Source organism: Podarcis melisellensis (genome assembly GCF_964234715.1).
Source record: "Podarcis melisellensis genome assembly, chromosome: 6".
NCBI lineage: Eukaryota > Metazoa > Chordata > Lepidosauria > Squamata > Lacertidae > Podarcis > Podarcis melisellensis.
Genome location: NC_138538.1, coordinates 2,346,881 through 2,359,980, shown reverse-complemented (window position 1 = coordinate 2,359,980; position 13,100 = coordinate 2,346,881).

Sequence of the window (13,100 nt, the reverse complement as noted above, 5' to 3'; positions counted from 1 at the left end):
TATGAAAGGTATAGGTAAAGGGACCCCTGACCGTTAGGTCCAGTCGCAAACGACTTTGTTTTTGTTTTTTTTTATAAAATATTTATTAAAATTTTTAAAGAAAAAAGAAAAAAGTACATTAATAATAAACAGTATTTTTTTGCTTTAACAAAGTTTCCTGTCATCTTTGAACTTCCTCCCGCCTCCCGCTCCCATTTACGTCATTAATAAGTTTTTGTCAAGCAAATTATCATCTTATTTCCAACTTATATACCAATAAAATACGTTAAAATAATTGTCCTTCAACTTTGTTTCTCTTAATCTCTCTTGTCATCATTTCCTGATCTATTTTAGTGATGGCCAATTGTTTATAACCAAGCATCTTTCTTAACATTCCATTAAATCACAATATTTTTGTAAATAAGTCTTAAATTTCTTCCAGTCCTCTTCCATCCTTTCTTCTCCCAGGTCTCGGATTCTGCCGGTCATCTCCGCCAGCTGCATATAGTCCATCAGTTGCATCTGCCATTCTTCCAGTGTGGGTAGATCTTGAGTTTTCCAGTTCTTGGCAAGTAATATCCTTGCTGCTGTTGTCGCATACATGAAAAATGTTCTGTCTTTCTTTAACACCTTCTGGTCGACAATGCCCAGGAGGAAGGCCTCTGGTTTCTTAGTGAAGGTATACTTAAATACCTTTTTCAGCTCATTATATATCATTTCCCAGAAGGCCTTCACCTTAGGGCAGGTCCACCAGAGGTGGTAAAATGTTCCTTCATTTTCCTTACATTTCCAGCATTTGTTATCTGACGAATGGTATATTTTGGCAAGTTTAACTGGGGTCATGTACCATCTGTATATCATTTTCATTACATTTTCTTTCAAAGCATTACATGCAGTAAAATTCAACCCAGTGGTCCACAACCTTTCCCAGTCCTCAAACATAATGTTATGCCCAATGTCCTGTGCCCATTTTATCATAGCCGACTTAACCATTTCGTCTTGTGTATTCCATTTCAACAGCAAGTTATACATTCTTGAAAGTACCTTAGTCTTAGGTTCTAGCAGCTCTGTTTCCAACTTCGATTTCTCCACCTGGAATCCTAACTTTTTGTCACTTTTAAAAACTTCCTTGATCTGAGCGTAGTGTAACCAGTCTCGCACTTTATCCTTCATTTTCTCCATACTCTGCAATTTCCAATTGTCTCCGTCTTTTTCTAACAATTCCCAATATTTTGGCCAATAGGCTTCCATATTGGTTCCTTTTCGGGCCTTAGCTTCCAAAGGTGAAAGCCACCTTGGTGTTTTATTTTCCAATAAGTCTTTATATTTTGTCCAGACATTAAACACTGCTTTCCTGACAATATGGTTCTTAAAGGCCTTGTTGATCTTAACTTTATCATACCATAAATATGCATGCCAACCAAACGCATTGTTATAACCTTCCAGGTCTAGAACATCAGTGTCCTCAAGAAGTAGCCAATCTTTTAGCCAGCAGAAAGCTGCGGCTTCATAGTACAACCTTAAGTCTGGCAGGGCAAAGCCCCCTCTTTCCTTTGCATCTGTTAATATCTTAAACTTGATTCTGGGCTTTTTGCCCTGCCAGACAAATTTGGAAATATCTCTCTGCCACTTCCGGAAACACTCCGTTTTGTCCACAATTTGCAATGTTTGAAACAAAAACAACATCTTTGGCAGCACATTCATCTTAATTGCAGCAATTCGGCCTAACAAAGAAAGCTTCAACTTTGCCCAACTTTCCAAGTCTCTCTTAATTTCAGACCAACATTTTTCATAATTATCTTTGAATAGACTCAGATTTTTGGTTGTTATATTAACCCCTAGGTATTTTACCCTTTTCACCAGTGATAATTCTGTTTCTCTCTGAAACCGTTCTGACTCTATTTCTGTCATATTTTTTCCTAACACCTTTGTTTTTTGTTTATTTAGCTTAAATCCTGCAACCTGACCAAAGTCATGTATCAGTTGTAAAACTCTTTTCGTGCTAGATTCTGGCTCCTGCAATGTCAAAACTAGGTCATCTGCGAAAGCTTTCAGTTTATATTGTTTCGCTCCGACCTGAATCCCTTTCACCAACCGGTCACCTCTAATCATATTCAAGAGCACCTCCAGAACTGAGATAAATAACAGAGGGGAAATCGGGCAGCCTTGTCGTGTTCCTTTTTCAATTTTGAATTCTTCCGTTACCACATTATTAACTATCAGTTTAGCTTTTTGTTCTGAATATATCGCATCAATCCCATTTTCGAAACCCCGCCCCACTCCCATTTCTTTTAAGTTTCCCTTCATAAATTTCCAAGAGATGTTGTCAAAGGCCTTCTCCGCGTCTATGAATATCAGCACTGCTCTAGTGTTTATGTCTGTTTGCAAAAGTTCCAAAATGTCAATAATGTTCCTTGTGTTTGCAAACATATGTCTACCTGGGAGAAAGCCAGCCTGGTCCTTGTGAATTACTTCATTCAAAACTTTTTTAAGTCTTCCTGCCAAAACATCAGCAAATATTTTATAATCCACATTTAAAAGGGAGATGGGGCGATAGTTCTTAAGTTGCGTCTTTTCAGTTTCTGATTTTGGTATCAGCGTGATAAAAGCTTCCTTCCACGATTCCGGCGCCTTCTTTCCCTCCAAAATTTCGTTGCTGACCTCCATTAAGGGTTGAATCAAATAGTCACTCATTATCTTATAATACTTGGAGGTAAGACCATCTGGTCCTGGAGATTTGCCCAGCTTCGTATTCTGAATGGCATGTTCAATTTCTTGTCGTGTTATTTGACTGTTCAGGAGTAATCTATTTTCTTGTGTGAGTTTTTTAAGGCTGTTCTTTTCCAAAAATTGTTCAATCTCAACCTCATTTTGCGGCCCTTGAGTATATAGCTTCTTGAAATATTTCTGAAAGGATTTCCTGATTTCCACAGGGTTCTGGATGTTTTTTCCTTCAATTTCCAGATTTGTAACTGTGTTCAGCTTTTGTCTCTTCTTCAACTGCCAGGCCAGCAGTTTTCCACATTTATTAGCCGATTCAAACGTTTTTTGTTTCATTGACTTAATCTTCCATTCTATTTCCTGATTGATCAGTCTAGCATATTGTGCCTGGTGGAGTTTAATTTCTCTCAGAGTCGGCTGCGACTTCGGGTTTCCTCTTAGCTTCTTTTCTAACTCTTTTATTTTTTCCAAGATCTTATCTTTCTTTTCATTTTGTTTCCTTTTCTTAAAAGCATTCTGTTGTATTAAGAACCCTCTCATCACGGCTTTACTCGCGTCCCAAATTGTTCTTTTTTCCACCGTTGTGTTCAAATTTATTTCAAAATAGTCCTTCAAAACTTTTTGGGCCTTCTTAATAATCTCCTGATCTCTAAATAGATTGTCATTCATCTTCCATCGAAAGGAGCCGGATGGTATTAGTGTCAGGTCCATTCTCAAAGCGTTATGGTCGGAGCAGGTCTTTGGGCAGATTTCCACTTTTCTGACCTTAGGTGCCAGACATCTAGAAATCCATATTTGGTCAATTCTTGTCCAGGTCAGATGGGCTTCAGAGAAGAATGTTCCTTCCTTTTCCAAGGGGTTCCTCGTTCTCCAAATGTCAATCCAGTCCATATTGTCTGTCATTTCAAAAAAGGTCTTTGGTAGTCTGCCATCTTTGGTAACTTTTTGACTTTGCGACTTATCCATGTTGGTTGATACAATTCCGTTCATATCTCCCATCATAATGATGTTGTCAAAGTCCAGATATTCCAGCATGCTCTCATGCAACTTCTTGTAAAATTCCGATTTCCCTTCATTTGGTGCATAAATTCCTAATAACAAAATTTTTTCTCCTTGGTGCTGTATTTCAACTGCCAAGATTCTGCCTTGTTCATCTTTAAATAATAATTTAGGTGAAAGGCTCTCCTTTGCATATATCACTACTCCTCTCTTCTTTACTCTATCCGAAGATATAAATTCCTGGCCAAGTCTTTTATTTACAAGTATTTTTCTGTGGAGCCTAGTCACATGTGTTTCTTGCAAGCAAATAATGTCCAATTGTTCCTTTTTTAATATGTGGAAAATTTTCTTCCTTTTCTCGGGAATGTTACAGCCATTTATGTTCCAGCTCAGAAGTTGCAGAGACATCCTGTAAAAATCTGGTTATTTTTCAGGGGGTGGTACTTTATCATCCAAGGGTGCCGGTTCCTTTGGTGCTCCGGGCTCCGGCAGTGATCCAAGTCCTTTGTGAAGGTCTTCTCCGTATTGGCTCAAAAATTTATCTCTGTCTTCCAATGTTCTGATTTTAATCTTCCTTCCTCTAAAAGTAAATGATAATCCTTGAGGAAAGTCCCACCTAAAGATGATTGAGTTGCTCCTCAGTAGTTTTGCTAGTTCCGAATATTCAGATCTCAGGTCCAACAGCTGTCTAGGAATATCCTTATAAATTTCAATTCTTTTACCCAGAATGTCCAGTGGATTTTTGTAATGTAAGCCCAGGATCTTGTCCCTTTCCTCCTTTGATCTCAGTGTTATCAAGCAGTCTCTGGGTTTGTCTTTTCTTATCAATCTTCCCAGCCTGAAAGCTGATATAATTTTAAAGTCTTTTTCCTCAAGTTTCCACTGCACCGAGATTATTTTGGTCAGGAACTCAGCCAGTTTGTCTTCCTCTACTTCAGATACAGATCTTATCCTTAAATTAGTCTCCCTATTCTTCAATTCAATCATCAAGAGATAGGTCTGATGTTCACCCACTTGTTTGTTGAGTGGTCTTACTTCTTTTTCCAACTGTCCAAGTCTTTGGCTCGTATCTTCAACCAATTTCCTATTTTCCCCTGAAGCCTCCTCCAATTTTGCAATCAATTGAGTGTTCTGTGCCACCTGCCCAGTTATTCTATTTAGGCATTCTGTGTTCTGATCTATTTTCGCAGTTTGCTCGTCGGCCTTCTTGTCCAAAGATTCCACTCTCTTGTCCAAAGATTCCAATTTTTCATAGATTTTTTCTAAAATAGAAGAAGCTGATCCTGAGGCCATATCCTCCAATTGCAAATCCTCTGTCTCTCCTCCCCCTGCCTGTGGCAAGGAGGCCGCTTCTTCTTCAGAGAGTAAAATAGGCACAGATGATCTACGTTGCTGTAAAGTTGAGGCTAAAGTTGTTTGTCTCGTTCTTGGTCTTTGTTCTTTTTCCTTAGTCTCCTTAATCTCCTTTTTCTTTGCGCCACTCATTCCAAACTTATCTAATAGTCAAGGTCAAACTGACTGTTCCCATGAGAAAGATACAAGCCAGGTGCAGCACTCAGCCAGCAGGCCAAGAAATAGAAAGTAAAATAAAGTCACTGCCGTTCAGTCCAAAAACCTCTAGGGGGAGCCTAAAATGTCTTCTCGGAAGGATTACTCAAAAGTAAAAGTTAAAGTCCAAAAACCTTCCAAATTTAGTTTTTAGCAGAGTTGGTAATATATAGTCACAATGTCTCAAAACAGTGCTTGCTGGTACTTCAGTTGATGTTAAAAAGTAGCAAAGTTCGTACCTCTCAGATTTTCCCAGTTATTGTATCCAACTGCTTGGGTCTGCAAACTGATTGTTACTGTTATCAGGCAGTTCCAGACCTGGTTTCTCTCTTTAAAATTATAACTTTAGCAGAAAGGGGTTTCAAAGTCCAAGCTAGCATGTAAGTCCAGTGCTTAAACTCCTTTTCTGTCTTAAATACACCTCAATAAATGCCCAGATCCAATCATAAAAAACAGGGTTACTCACAGCCTTCACTCCTCCAGCTCTTTGCGTTCAAGTTCAATGGCGGCGGAAGACGGACTTCCTTTTTCTTTTTCGTCCTCCGCTTTCAGCCAAATACAACACTTTGGTCTCGAATTGGTCTCCAATCGATTAAAAGTCTCAATTACTCACGGGTTGTTGTGTTTTGAAAGCCAAATCCAGGAAGAAAGGTCGGCGCTCACTGGCAACGGCTTCGCGGCTTCTCTCCGCCGATTGCGGAACGACCCTCAGCGCCGCTGCCTCCTCCGCGATCCGGAGCCCCTTACGGGGTCCCTTCAACGTTTCGGGAGCAGCTTCAGGCGCCCGCCGGGTCCCAAGGCTGCAGGCTTCTGCCGCCTGCAGTTTTCCGGTGTGGGTCTCCGCTTCGCCGTAGCGGACGACCCGTTTTCGGACGGAGCTCCCCTTCCCAGTCAGGAACGGGCAGCCATTACCCTTCGCGCCGCCTCCGGAAGTGTTCCAGTCGCAAACGACTTTGGGGTTGCAGCGCTCATCTTGCTTTTCTGGCTGAGGGAGGGGGGGTTTGTTCACAGACAGCTTCTGGGTCATGTGGCCAGCAGGACTAAGCCGCTTCTGGCGAAGCAGAACTGAAACGCTGTTTACCTTCCTGCTGGAGTGGTACCTATTTATCTACTTGCACTTTGACGTGCTTTCGAACTGCTAGGTGGGCAGGAGCAGGGACCGAGCAACGGGAGCTCACCCCATCGCGGGGATTCCAACCGCCGCCCTTCTGATCTGCAAGTATTAGGCTCCGTGGTTTAACCCACAGCGCCACCCGCGTCCCAATGTGAGTAAACGTCTTCAAAATAAATTTTAAAATTCTCCAGCAGCACCTTAGAGACCAACTAAGTTTGTTCTGGGAATAAGCTTTCATGTGCAAGCACACTTCTTCAGATACACTGAAACAAGAGCTACCAGACCCTTATATATAGTGGGAGGGTGGGGTCACCTGCCTACTATCCCTTGCCTTTTTCTGTTGGACTAATTGCAGTCGTTAATAGTCGTCAACAGGTTTACCATACCCATTGAGTCAATCACCCATCTCCTACTTTGTTTAGTCGTTTAGTCGTGTCCGCCTCTTCGTGACCCCCTGGACCAGAGCACGCCAGGCACTCCTCTCTTCCACTGCCTCCCGCAGTTTGGTCAAACTCATGCTGGTAGCTTCAAGAACAGTGTCCCACCATCTCGTCCTCTGTCGTCCCCCTCTCCTTGTGCCCTCCATCTTTCCCAACATCAGGGTCTTTTCCAGGGAGTCTACTCTTCTCCTGAGGTGGCCAAAGTCTTGGAGCCTCAGCTTCACGATCTGTCCTTCCAGTGAGCACTCAGGGCTGATTTCCTTCAGAATGGAGAGGTTTGATCTTCTTGCAGTCCATGGGACTCTCAAGAGTCTCCTCCAGCACCAGAATTCAAAAGCATCCATTCTTCAGCGATCAGCTTTCTTTATGGTCCAGCTCTCACTTCCATGCATCACTACTGGGAAAACCATGGCTTTCACTATACGGGCCTTTGTTGGCAAGGTGATGTCTCTGGCAGGATGATACCTCATAGCAAATCAGGGAGACCATGGTCCATCTAGTCAAGGATCGACTCTGCTGGTGAGCAGCAGCTCTCTGTGGTCTCCAGTGAAAAGAGAGTCTCTTTCCCAGCTCTGCTTCCTGCAGAGTCTGGGACCACTGGCGTGCTAGGTCCTCCTCCCGAAAGGCTTTGCCATATAGAAAACCAGCTCCTTCATCTCTGCATTGGATGTGAAATTACTGTTAGGTCCTCTTCTCAGTGAGGCCAGTTTCATGTATACAAGGATGCAACCTGATGGACCAGCTGAAGGGAAACTTACAGGCTCCATGTAAGGTTCAAGGAGGCTTCCAGCATGTACAGTAAAATAATGGGTTGAATAAGGTTGCATTTCAAGGCACGTGGTCAGATGAGAGATAGTGGGGTGAAAGCAGGTGGTCGGGTAGAGAATGAACAGCTAACAAGGCGGCATTTTTCCATCTCCGCCAAGCTAAGCAGTTGGCTCCTTACCTCTCTCGCCCTGACCTAGCCACTGTGATCCATGCGACGGTCACCTCCAGATTGGATTATTGTAACTCGCTCTACGTGGGGCTGCCCTTGAGACTGACCCAGAAACTCCAGCGGGTGCAGAATGCCGCGGCGAGACTCCTTATGGGGTCTTCGCTGCGAGATCATATTCATCCGGTACTATTCCAGCTGCACTGGCTCCCGGTGGAGTACAGGATCAGGTTTAAGGTGCTGGTTTTAACCTTTAAAGCCCTATACGGCCTTAGACCCTTGTACCTACGGGACCGCCTCTCCTGGTATGTCCCACAGAAAAATTCACGGTCTGCAAATAAAAACATCCTGAAGATCCCAGGCCACAGGGAGGTTAGGCTGGCCTCAACTAGAGCCAGGGCTTTCTCGGCCATGGCCCCGATCTGGTGGAACGCTCTGTCACAAGAGACTAGGGCCCTGCGGGACTTGACATCTTTCTGCAGGGCCTGCAAGACAGAGCTGTTCCACCAGGCCTTTGGTCAGGGCGCAGCCTGACTCCTTCCTTTGGCAATCTTTACAGAACTTTAGTTTATGGTTGCCATCAATTTGATTTTAATTTGATTTTAATTAATTTTATAATGAATGTTTTTAGAATGTTGGATTACTTTGATTGTTGTTAGCTGCCCTGAGCCCAGCTTCGGCTGGGGAGGGCGGGATATAAATAAAATTTATTATTATTATTATAGTTTTCACCTTCGTGACATTTTCTGTTAAGGCAATTTCTTGAGCCAAGCTTGTTGAATGGTTTGTACTCTTGTGGCCTGTTCGTAGTTCTTTGAGCTGTATTGACCAGTCCAGCACAGTGGGAGGCAGGGGGATAACCTCGTCTAGTGAGGTCTCACTCTGAACTCTCTTGCTCACTTCTTTTTGGGGAAATAACTGGTGATTTTGCTTTGCCTCCTTCGATGCTCCGTAGAGCTATGAGGCAAGGTTAGCGTGACTCCCAGGTCCTTACAGTTCTTCCTGGTGAGGACCATAGTAGATCTAGAGCATGGAGTAATTGAATATCAGCAGTTCTCTGATGTCTCTCTGCTCGGGTGGGGGGGGGGATGAGCTTGCCTTGGCAAATGCCAGAGTCCGGGTGCTAACACTTGGCGGGAATCACTAGCGAGCGCATGGATTTATAGTAGTTGCCACTGGAGCTTACTGATATCTCTGACAGACAATAAGATAATAGCTGATGCCAAATAGAAATTATTGAGCCAAACTTGCTTTCAGTTCCTCAGGTAATCAACCGGTTCTGGTTTCTAATTGCGACAGAGGTCTCGATGTCTTCGCATAGGGAGTGCTTTAGTCCCGTTTGCTAATAAGCCTCTTTGCAATATTTGTTATTGGTTGTCGAGCCTCTCTCAAAGTGAAGTTGTGAGCCTTGTGAAGCTTTACAAACTCATTAATAATGCTTCTCTTTCTGGGGGGCTGGAAGAGAGCTCAGCTTTTCCTTTCCTGCAATCTCGCGGTGGAGGTTGTTAGGCCGATAAAATAGCAGGGTAGAGCATAGAACACAGCTTTGAGAAGAGCTCTAATAAAGCATTAAAAGGTAGAACGGGGAGGCAGATAAACTGGTGCCAAGAAATAGATTAGGTGCGTAAATCTTGCCTTCAGTTAGGGAGTAGCCAGATTCACCATGTCTCTTCCATCTTGACCGGAACCGGAACCCTAACATATCATATATTTTGCCTGTACTGCATAGTTTGTGTTCTGGTGGAAATGTTCTCACAGATTCTTTCAGTTATGTCTGATAATGCTGTCCCAGATAAAGTCTGACCAACTGGGAATCTGGGTGTGAGTCTCTGTACTTGAAGCCTCAAGTAGACCTGAAGGAGCATCTCCGCCCCCATCGTTCTGCCCGGACACTGAGGCAGCTGCATGTCACAAGACAATGTTTACATTCCACAGTTCAGTTACTGTTGGGTTCTCACTGGAAAGGGAGACTGGATGTGACGTACACTGGTTTCCTGTTCCTTTGTTCTGTCGTTTCTTTGTTGAGTGAGTTGCTCTCTGCTCTCATAGAGGCAAGATGTACATTTTTGTAAAGAGAGACGGCGGAAGAAGATTGGAAGAGATTTAAGGACTATCTTGGGAAATATTACAAAGTTAATGAATGTTAGAATTATGTTGGTTAGAAATTAAGTGGTTTTCAGCTGTAATGACTAAGATAATTGGGGGGGGGGGAAGAAAGAAAGGTTGAAAATTAAGTGAAAATCAATGGTGAGCATTTGCTGAATTAATAATTTGAATTGGAATACAAAAAGGGGAGGTATGAGGAGGTCTGGGAAGTAAGTTATAAGAAAATAAGGGAATGGAATTTTATGTGTTTTTTAAATTGTTTTCAGTTTTGTATTTTTGTTATTTTTTCTGTTTGTGTTTTTTATTATTGTTTTTGTATAACCTTTGAAACGTTAATAAATATCTTATAAAAAAAAAGATGTACATTTTTGTGTTCTTGGTATAGCTGAGAAATAAAGTTTAGCAATGTAGCACTATACCTGCTTATCCTTTCTTTGCAGACTACACTCTGCTGGGCTCAGGACAAGACGAGCCATATCAGCTCCAGAAGGGCCGGAGCTGAATAAACTAACACTTGAAGCCTCAAGTATACCTGAAGGAGCATCTCCACCACCATCGTTCTGCCCGGACACTGAGGTCCAGCTCCAAGGGCCTTCTGGCGGTTACCTCTGTCAGTGTTTGTAAAAAAAACAAGGGGGGTTTCTGACCTCCCTTTGTCACCTCAGCCTGGTCCTCGGACCCTTATCAGCATAAAAGAGTCCACAAGAAAAGTATCCTTGCAGAGTACTTTCTGCTTTTATTCTTAAAAGTCTTCCTGCAAGAGTGACTGACCAACTGTATACACATCAACACTACTAGCTTTCACTAACCAACCAACCAACCAACCCACCCACCCAACAACAATCGAACATTTCTCACTCTATATATACAACCCGGTGCAGGCCGCTGACTCATGCTGACCCAGCTTTTTAAGCATCAAAGAAACAGCGGCCAATTTTAGCCGTGACAAGCTCGCTGCGAGATGGCAAGTTATAGGGAACCAGGCAGAGGGCCTTCTTGGTGGTGGCGCCCGCCCTGTGGAACACCCTCCCATCAGATGTCAAGGAAATAAACAACTATCTGACTTTTAGAAGACATCTGAAGGCAGCCCTGTTTAGGGAAGTTTTTAATGTTTGATGCTTTAGCGTGTTTTTAAGATTCTGTTAAGGAACGTGGGTGGTGCTGTGGCCTAGGGCTTGCCAATCAGAAGGTCGGCGGTTGGAATCCCTGAGACGGGGTGAGCTCCCGTTGTTTGGTCCCAACTCGTCAAAGTGCAAGTAGATAAATAGGTACCACTCCAGCAGGAAGGTAAACAGCGTTTCAGTTCTGCTTCGCCAGAAGCGGCTTAGTCCTGCTGGCCACATGACCCAGAAGCTGTCTGTGAACAAACCCCCCCTCCCTCAGCCAGAAAAGCAAGATGAGCGCTGCAACCCCAAAGTCGTTTGCGACTGGACCTAACGGTCAGGGGTCCCTTTACCTATACCTTTCATATTCTGTTGGGAGCCGCCCAGAGTAGCTGGGGAAACCCAGCCAGATGGGCAGGGTACAAATAATAAAATTGCTGCTGCTGCTGCGCGCGCACACACACACACACACACACACACACACACGCACGCACACACACAGTTCATTTTTACCTCCATCTTCCTGCCTGATGAGTTCTGCAAGGGCAAAACCTGAGGCCAAGGACCCAGAGACCCAGAAGAAGCTCTCTGGCAGTGCCACCCCCTGGGCTAGGCTGCTTCTAAGTCAGAAGTCAGCAAAGTCGGGGCTGGCTGAGAGAAAATCGGAAATGTGCAATTTTCGGAGAGAAAAAAAATATCTGAAAATGAGGACACCCCCTACTCACTTTTCTGTTATTTCTCCAAATCTTCAGAAACAAACCGGGAGGAAAACGGGGTGGAATTGGGGTGGTTTCTCCCCCCCCCAATTTTTTATTATCCTTCCTCCAGGCCTTCACACCCCTAGGAAAAACTGGGGTTGGTCAGGCGGTGCCCCACCCTCACGGACCAGCCTCTTCCGTAAAGCGCTTTGGGTTTCGAATCCCGGGCGACAATCAAAGCGAGTGCCAGGCCTTGCGTCTCTGTGGGGTCTCCTCCACTCATCAGTTCCTCACTCCCGATCTGAATATAACCAGAGTGCACTTAGCGGCCTCTTTGTTTCCTCCTCGCTTGCAGAGCCAGCTGCATTGTGGCACCGGCGGGAGCTTTGATCGTAATTCCTCCAACATCAAAGCGTCCTCCGCGCTTTTAGTCTCTCAGCAAAAGGAGCTCTACTAATGTGCCGTCTGCTAAGTTGGCATCAAAGGGAAGAGGAGCCTGCGGGGAACTGACACTAAACTGAGTCAGTCGGAGTACGGAAAGTGGCAGCAAGAGAACTGTAGTCATCTAAACCAGCCTCCGCCAACATGGCGCCCTCCGGGAACTACAAGTTCCATCAGCCCACAGCCATGGCCTGGGCCCCTCCCGATCTGTGGGGGTTTCGTGGGTGTGTTCTGCAAGGGGCCAATGGTGCCATGGGCCATCCCAAAGAGGATGGGGCAAGCTTGTTTTCTCCTGCTCTGGAGGGTAGGGAGCGTTTGAGCTGGCTGCTCAGACCGCATGGCTATCACCAGCCACTCCTGAGTTCTTATACCAATAATCTAGGAACTTTCCCCACTTTGTAACTAAGCAAAGTTTTACTGCCTGTGCAACTTTCTGAAGGACACGAATCTGACCTTTGAAGAGTTTGCAAGTAAACATTTTTATTTTTTACTAGTAGTCCTTTTCCCACGCTGGGGGAAGAGAGAAACTTTGGAAAGAAACTTTTGAAGGAAATGTTTGGGAACTCACCATAGGAGCCAATGCCTAGGGGCCAAGAAATACAAAACCTCTGTTTCTTTCCCCTCACATCATACACTGTTTTTGTTCAGGCCAGTCAGTAAAGTGCTATCTGGATTTATTTCTCTCTGGACTCTGTCTGCATTATTTAAGTGACTTTGCTAACACGTACAGGCAACTTTTCCACATTGATTGATTGATTGGGGGCTGCCTACACCATACTGTGGTCCTGTCTCTTTTAGCTGTGGCTTCCATTTTGCATTGTGCCACACACACACATCATGGCATTTTGTGATGGATGCCCATTGCACTTCCCATTTCAAATTCCATATGGGACCATTGTCCCCCAAAGATTGGAGACCCCCCTACTAACATGTAAGCAATGCACCTACGTGCAAAGCCCAGACTTGGTTAGGTGCAAATATCTCAAGCAGTGAGGAGCTAGCAAGTTTTAATCTGTT